Source organism: Phocoena sinus, chromosome 11 (assembly GCF_008692025.1).
Source record: "Phocoena sinus isolate mPhoSin1 chromosome 11, mPhoSin1.pri, whole genome shotgun sequence".
Classification (NCBI taxonomy): Eukaryota; Metazoa; Chordata; class Mammalia; order Artiodactyla; family Phocoenidae; genus Phocoena; species Phocoena sinus.
In genome coordinates this window covers 79,482,661-79,488,822 of record NC_045773.1, presented here as the reverse complement: position 1 = coordinate 79,488,822, position 6,162 = coordinate 79,482,661, and positions in this window count along the sequence as shown.

Below are 6,162 nucleotides of genomic sequence, written 5' to 3'. Positions count from 1 at the left end.
GAGCGTATCCCACCAAATCCTAAATTCTTGGGTTCATCATTATCTGCTACCCTCTTACCCTCCTTGTAAAGCAGACTTCCTGGTGCCAGGGACATTAGTGAAAGCTTCATCTCAGAAATTTGCTCATCCACCCCCAGGGTTCCCAATTGTTTAACCCAGTGCCATCCAATAGAACATAATGAGAAAGCCACTTATGCAATTTAAAATTTTCTAGTAGCCACATTTTTTTAAAATTCTATTTATTTTTTGGCTGCGCTGGGTCTTCGTTGCTGTGCACAGGCTTTCTCTAGTTGCTGCGAGCGGGGGCTACTCTTCGTTGCAGTGCGTGGGCTCCTTGTCGTGGTGGCTCCTCTTTGCTGCAGAGCACGGGCTTAGGCATGCGGGCGCGCGGGCTCAGTAGTTGTGGCTCATGGGCTTAGATGCTCCGCGGCATGTGGGATCTTCCGGGACCAGGGATCAAACCCATGTCCCCTGCATTGGCAGGCAGATTCTTAAGCACTGTGCCACCAGGGAAGTGCTGGAAGCCACATTTTTTAAAAGTGAAAAGGAATAAGTGAAATCAATTTTTAAAAGTGTATTGTGGTAAAAATTCACCATTTTAACCATTTTTAACTGTACAATTCAGTGGCATTAAAGTTCTTGTGCAACCGTCAGCACTATCCATTTCCAGAACTTTTGCGTCAGCCCAAACAGAAACTCTGTATTCATTAAACACTAACTCTCCACCCCCACTTCCCCTAGCGCCCCGGTAATCTCTATTATACTTTCTGTCTCTATCAATTTGACTATTCATATAAGTGGAATCGTATATTTGTCCTTTTGTGGCTGGCTTGTTTCACTTAACATAATGTTTCCAAGGTTCATCTCTGTAGTAGTGTGTGTCAGAATTTCATTCCTCTTTCAGGCGGAATAATACTTCATTATATATATCGCGTTTTGGTTATTGATTCCTCTGTTGATGGAAATTTGGGTGTGACCATCTTTGGGCTATTATGAATAATGCTGCTATGAACACTGGTATACAAGTATCTGTCTGAGTCTCCATTTTCAGTTCTTTGGGCATATCCCAGAATTAGTGAAACTAATTCTAAAAATATATTTTACTTAAACTAATATATCGAAAATATTACAATTTCAACATGTAATCAGTAGGAAAAAATGAGATACTTTACATTATTTTTACATTATTTTTTTGTATGGGGTTTTCAAAATCCAGCGTATTTCTTCTCAATTCAGATGATAAATTTTCAACAAAAAATTGATCTGTTTAGATTTCATAAAATATATATTTGAAAAAGTAGATTCACATGCCCACATTGTTCCAAGTATACTTTAGAATATGTAAATTAATTAAAATTAAATAGAATTTAAAATTCAGTTCCTTCGTCACATTTCAAGTGCTAAATACCCACGTGTGGCCAGTGGCTCCCATACTGAAGAGTGCAGGTCTAACCGAGTAGAAACGCCTCTTTTTGGTGCTATACAATCCACTCCATCCTACCTTACTCACCTGCCTCCCACTATTTCCCAACAACTGATCCTGATCATTAACTCGAGAAATATTTATTGAGCACTGACAATGTGCTAACCACTGGATATAACGGGAAACAAATCTATGCATGGAGCCCCAAACCAGGTGGGGCCAGCAGACATTAGAAACAAGTAATTGCATAAATACATATACATATATATACACACACACACACATATTTATAGTTATAAACCTTATGGAAAAAAAGGGTGTGATGACAGGACAAGCAGATGTCAAACAGAATCGCATGAATAACAATATCTTAAAATTTTTGATAAGTACCTGGAGAAAAAACAGATCTGATGGGAGTTATAATAGTGGGCTTTATGTAGAAGAGAAGCTTCTCAGAGGAAGCAACTTGAAGCTGAGAAGGAAGGACGGATGAGCTGGGGAACGGGGTACAGAAGAGGGGCAGGGTAGTAAAGTGACAGGCAGAGAGTCAGCACGTGTGAAAGGCCTGGGGTGAGAACAAGTTTCGTCTCTGAGAAACAGAGATGAGTAGAGTGGTGCAAGTGTAGACAGCAGGGCCCCAAATGGGTACATAAGCAGGACTCAGTGTAGACAGCGGGGAGGCTTGGGCAGGTAAGCAGGACCCAGCTTATGCAGGTTTTTATATCATAGTAAGGACTTGGGATTTTGTACCAAATGCAACGGGAAAGCTATTAAAGAACATTTAAGAATGTTGGGCTGGCATTTCTTTTAAAGGCCACTTTGACTGGTGAAGAAAAGTCCTGACTCTGCAGCTTGGCTCTTAAAAGGGCCCTTCTTTCCTTCTTCAGCCTTTTGACCTACGCTGCTTGGTCAAAGCTGAACCATAATTCTTAGCTCGTATTTATCTACTGTCATTGTACGTACTGCCTTCCTTTACTGTTATTCATACACTCAGGTCACTAATGCACCTCACCCTAACTGTAATCTTTTCCAGCAGGTGGAAAAGCTTCTCACCCATCTTTGTGTGTCCACAGCCTGGAGTATGGAGCAGACAGACACAGTCAATCTGTTAAATTGGATTGAGGTCAAAGTCTAATCATAGTTTGCTACTTTCTCCCTCCAAAAAGCATTCTGTGACCTAATTAACTCTTTGATCCAACTTTTCTGTACTCTGCTTGCCACAAAGAATGAAGTCCCTGAACAAGACCTGGGCAGCCCTCCAGCATCCCGGCAGGCAATACTTAATTACAAAAAGGGGTTTTGTTTCAGGTCAGGCTAGGGTTACAAAAGACATCAGCCCATATGTGACCTAGCATTTCAGAGCTTCAAGGAACTCTCCTTCTACCCTTCAAAGTTCTGGCATGAAAACTATGTACTTGACAGAGTTCTCAAGAAATACAAACCCATCTCCAAGAAGTGCTTGCACACTGGGCTAGATGCACCGTCCTTAGCTAAGGGTGCCAAAAGCATTAGATTCCTTTCTACCTTCCATTTATTGTGGATTCCATGATCCGGGGGTAAGAAGTGTGGAAAGGGCCCAAACTCTGCAATACACAAACTGTGATCTTGGCCAGATTAATCTCTGAACCTGTTTTGACATCTAAAACAGGTGATAATACCTATTACTACAGACTGGTTCGGGGGACTAGGTGAGAAGTGAAAATATCTAGCAGCAGTTTGCGGTCAAACTGTTTTCTGTGCCTTACGGTTTGGGGAGGGGGCAGAAGGGAGGGGGAGGAAGAAGGGAGTGACCTCTGCCACCAACAGAAAAGCCACTAGGTTTCCTCTTAATCCTTCCTGATGAATAAGACATTATGGTAGATAGTTCAGAAGAAAAAACAAAAGCCCATTTATGAAACATAGTAGGACAGATATTTTCAATATCACACAATTTTTGAAGATACAAAGAGTAAATATAATTTTACCTCTATAGAAGCAGCCTTTTGTTTTATCCCCACCCTCGGCAGCCTAGACAAGCATTAACAAAGTCTACAACTGCGGGGTAATTCCCGGGTTATAAAAGATGACTGCGAGAGATGAGTAAGGACTTCAGGCTTCTCTCCACAGCCCTTCCCTAGCATCGCACCTGGGCTGAGCTGTCCAGAGCCACATTTTCCTGCTGCTTCATCTTCCCCTTTTCTCCTGCCCCACCCAGTTCCACCCAGGGCGCGGCTCGGGACCGGGAGCTTCCTACGCGCCAATCTGGATGCTCTGGGCTCTAGGTCCGAGGGGAGTGGGACCACTGCAGTCAAGACCACTTTCCATTCTTCCCGACCACCCTCAGATCCCAGGACTCCGCCGTCCGGCCCGCACAGCTCTCCGACCCCCCGCCCGGCGTCTCCCCACCCTCACCCAAGTGCCCGCCGGGTCAGCGCGAGGCCGAGGCAGGTCACTGCCCGGGACTGACCCAGGCCGGGCCGGAGCCCGGGGCCGGGAAGGGATGAGCGTGTGCCCGGCGCGGCCCCGCCCCATCGCCAGATGCGGAGCTGTGGGTGCGCGGTGATTGGCGGGCACGGCCGCTGGATGAATGGGGTGACCGCAGCGGGGCAGCGGGGCGGGGCCGCGGAGGGCGCCGGGTGGCGGAGCGCGGCAGGGCGCGGGGCCGGAGTGGCACCGCCCTGCGCCGCAGGCGGTTAACGGTCCCCACGCCCTGAGAGTGGAGGAGGGGTCCGGGGGGCGGGCTGTGGTCCCAGGGCCCGGCGTGGCTGTAGGGCCCGGAAGTGATGGGGGCCCCGGAGGTGTTGAGGTCCAGACTCGGGCGCGGGAGGTTGGAGTGGGGGAGGAAAAGCCGCGCCCGCCCCTCCGGCCGGCGCAAAAGGCGTCCCCACCACATGAGGATCCCTCCTGGGCTCTCGGAGCCTGTTGGTGCAAAGATGGCCCGGAGCTCTTCGGAGGACGAGCTATGACAGGAATCCATGTCCGGACACGCAGCTTTTTTCCATCCCTCGACCAGCACCCTTTTTTGACTTCGCGTTTTACATTGGGTCATCCAGCAAATATCTGTTGAGCGCATACTTTATGCCTGGCACACCCCAGTGAACAAGGCGGACTTGTTTCTGCCATCACGAAGTCTAAAGCCTAATTGGGAAGGTAGGGATAAAAATAGCAAGCAAAACAGTCGCAGACTGTGTCAAGTGCTGTGAATTGAGCGTAAATAGTGGCTGAGGGAAAGGAGGTGAGGAACTGATTTTAGCCGGGGTAATAGGGGAGACCTATCTGAAAAGGTGACTTTTAAGTTGAGACCTGGAAAAGGGGAGGTGGGCAGTTTTAAGTGGAGGGTATAGCCTTTGCAAAGGCCCTGCTGCCTCAAAACCCTTTTCTCATCCTCTCCAATACCTGAATTCCTGGGGCACCTTTTTCTGCACTTCTTAAGGTACATCACTTTTTTTACCAAGTATTGTAGTTTTATTATCTCAATTCCTGGCACACACCAGGTCCCCAAAGAACATTCAGTAAATATCAACGTAGCATTAACTGACTTGCAGATACCGGGCTAGGTGCCCAGGTAAATTTAAGAAGTGAATAGACTATTCATGAATGTTTCCTGAATATTCATTTTGTCTTTTTTGTGCTTCTCCTATACACTCACTGTAGCACCCTTTATCCCTAGTCTTTGGGAATTTTTCTTAATTTATTTAACCAGAACACAACTTCCCAGGTTTTCACACTTTCAGAGCTTAATGACTTCTTTTTTAAAATTATTTATTTTTGGCTGCGTTGGGTCTTCGTTGCTGTGCGCGGGGTTTTTCTCTAGTTGCGGCTAGTGGGAGCTACTCTTCATTGCGGTGCACGGGCTTCTCATTGCGGTGGCTTCTCTTGTTTTGGAGCACAGGCTCTAGAGCACAGGCTCAGTAGTTGTGGCGCACGGGCTTAGTTGCTCCGCGGCATGTGGGATCTTCCTGGACCAGGGCTCAAACCTGTGTCTCCTGCATTGGCAGGCAGATTCTTAACCACTGTGCCACCAGGGAAGACCCCTTTTCTTATATAAATTTATTTTATTTTTTGGCTGCATTGGGCCTTCGCTGCTGTGCATGGGTTTTTCTCTGGTTGCAGAGAGCAGGGGCCACTCTTCCTTGCAGTGCGTGGGCTTCTCATTGTGGTGGCTTCTCTTGTTGCGGAGCACGGGCTCCAGGTGCGTGGGCTTCAGTAGTTGTGGCACGCGGGCTCTAGAGCGCAGGCTTAGTAGTTGTGGCACACGGGCTTAGTTGCTCCGCGGCATGTGGGATCTTCCTGGACCAGGGCTCGAACCCGTGTCCCCTGCATTGGCAGGCAGATTCTTAACCACTGCGCCACCAGGGAAGTCCGCCACAACATTTTTAACTCAAAGCTTCTGTAGGTGAGGAATCAGGGCATCACTTACTTAGGTGGGTTCTCTGCTCCAGGGTTTCTCATGGACTACAGTCAAGATGCCCGCTGGGCCTGTAGTCATTTCAAGGCTGCACTGGGTAAGGATCCACTCTGTTGGCAGGATTCCGTTCCTTGTAGGCTGTCATATTGAGGACCTCAGTTCCTAGCAGTCTATTGGCTAGAAGCCACCCTTAGTTTCTTGTTATGTGAGCACCTCCAACATGGCACCTTGCTTCATCAAAGCATGCAAGTCAAGAAGCTATATGGAGAGAGCCAATAAGATAGAAGTCATTTCTTTTCTACCTAATCTTGTAAATGTCATTCCATCATTTTTTTCCCATCATTTTTGCCAT